Source organism: Mandrillus leucophaeus, unplaced genomic scaffold, assembly GCF_000951045.1.
Source record: "Mandrillus leucophaeus isolate KB7577 unplaced genomic scaffold, Mleu.le_1.0 Scaffold5, whole genome shotgun sequence".
NCBI lineage: Eukaryota > Metazoa > Chordata > Mammalia > Primates > Cercopithecidae > Mandrillus > Mandrillus leucophaeus.
The window spans coordinates 9,020,343-9,023,010 of NW_012105364.1; positions in this window are offsets into that span (position 1 = coordinate 9,020,343).

A 2,668-nucleotide genomic window follows, 5' to 3' on the forward strand; every position below is an offset into this window, starting at 1 on the left:
AGGGAAGTTTAGAGTTTTCCCTTTATAAATATATTTAGCTTATCTACACAAGTAAGAAATAAAATTTAGAAAGACATAGCAGATAAATATTTGCTTAGCTTCCATTGACAAATGGCTATTTTGGTTGTGAATGTGGCTAAATTTCTTGAAGCTGCTTATCTGTGTTTTAAATTAATGAGTCGTATTAAGAAAAAAAGCATTTTTTTTCAAAAAAACAAGAAAATTAAATTCAGTATCTAGCTAGCAACCACATAGCTTAATAGAGTGATTTTTTTTACTCTTTTTATACTGATTTGAACTTTAACTTCCAAATAGAATGTAGAAAAATGCAAAATTAAAAAACCAAACACATAGCAGCAACAAGAAAAACCCCCAAAATAAAAATATAGCTCTATATTAGGCCAATGAAGAACACCTTCCTCTCTCATTCAAGAGTACATATCAAACTAATCACTTGTTTTTTAAAAATTTGAATGGTAAGTGACAAATCCCAACAATTTATTAATTATAACAATCACTAATTATATTGTAATCTTTTTTCATGGGATAATAACCCACCCACTTTATGTTAATTTAGACTTTTCCACACTATCAAATGAAAATTATTATACATTTTCTGAGAAGGGAAGTGCAGGACAACCAGTTGGCCCAAAATATAAGAAGAAATCACCTGTAGGAAGGGGCAGAATACAATCACTTAATTGAGAAGACACAGTTGAGCATGGATAAGAATTTAGCTATAAAAATTAACACATTAGTGGAAGTTTATTGTGAACTGGTAAAATAAAATAAAAGACCTAGAAGCTGCAGATAGAACAGTCTTTCATAGTTTACTAGGCCTTCCTATACAGATTCCACCAGGAGCTAATAAGAAAATGCAGTAAGATTTAAGAAACCATGCCATAAGCTTGGTGGAGGGAGACAGTGGCCATGAGGACACAGGCTTGAAACCCCACCCAAAAGCATCCCTTATCTAAGCTGTGAAACTAACTTAATCTCTGGAGGAAAGAAAGATAAACACTGACATGCTTATGAAACTAGTGGAAATCCAATGCAGCTGAGGGAAAGGAGAGAAAAAATTCCATCCATCTCTGAAGGAAGTGCAGGACACATATCTACAGGTGTGAAAGTAGCAGAAGAATTAACAAGGTCATACTCCTAAGCCCAAGAGATCCAGTAGATTCATGCTTTCTCAGAAAATCAGAATACTTCCGTTCCCCAACAATACGCTAATAAGTGTTGAGTAATAGGTAATAATATAAAATTTCTGTTAAAGTTGCAAAAGTAAGTATATAAACTCTAAGGTGCAACCTGAACCGAAGACCTAAAACTGAGGGTGCAATTGACCTTGAAAAAAATCTTTCTGGCAAAGTAGACTCTATCCTAAATATAAGGCATTGATAGACCCAATTAACTCTACTCACTTTAAAGACTTAGCAAATTTTATTACTGGGTATATATCCAAAGGAAAATAAGTCATTCTACCAAAAAGATACTTACATCTGTATGTTCATCACAGTAGTATTCATAATAGCAAGGAGGTGAAATCATCCTAAGTGCCCATCAACTCTGAAATGGATAGAGAAAATGTAGTACATATACACCATGGAATACTAAACAGCCATTAGAAGGAAAAAATATACCCTTTGTAGCAACATGTATGCAGTTGGTGGCCATTACTCTAAACAAACTAACAGATAAACAGAAAATCAAATACCTCATGTTCTCACTTATAAGCCAGAGATAAACATTACTGAGTATACATGGGCGTAAAGACAGCAGTGATAGACAATGAGGAATTCAAGACTTGGGCAAGAGGGTAAGGAGAAAGAGCATAAAGCTACCTACTGGGGACTATATGCACTGCCAGGGAGATGGATTAATTTGTACTCCAATCCTCAGCATCACACAATATACCTTTGTAACAAACCTGCACAGGAACGCCCTGAATATATAATGAAATTAAATACACACATACATATATACACACACACATACATACATAAACACATGCTTAGAGATGTAAAGGTACATGTATTTATAGGTGAAATAACTAGCTTAGTCTCTAGTGTCAAACCGATGTCCAGTTCTTAATAAAACATTACAAGCCATATACAAAGGCAAGAATAAAACACTGTACAGTGAGATACCAACCAACAGAACCAGATTCAAATATAACATGAATTTTGGAATAACCAGAAAATTTAAAATAACTTTGATTCATATGTTAAACGTTATAGTGGAATGGTGCTATACCAAATGTGAAGAAAATACCAACTAAGAATTTTAGAAGTGAAATAAAACAAAAAAAAGTACAAGTTATAAAGAATAGCTTAAATACATCATTAGTAGACTCCACACAGCTGCGGAAAGAATTAAGGAACTTGAAGATAGAGAAGTATAAATTAGATAAATTTAGAGATAAAACAAGAAGGGGCAAAAAACAGAACAGAACGTATAAGAACTGTGGGAAAACAGCAAATCATCTAATATATGAGTAGTAGAATTTCAGAAATAAAAAAATGAAAACAGAGCATAATAAATATTTGAAAAATAAGTGGCTATTTTTTAAGTGACAGACACTGAATGACAGAATCATTCTGCCATATCAATCTGGGCAGAATGATATGGGTTGGCTGTGTCCCCATCCAAATTGTAGCTCCTATAA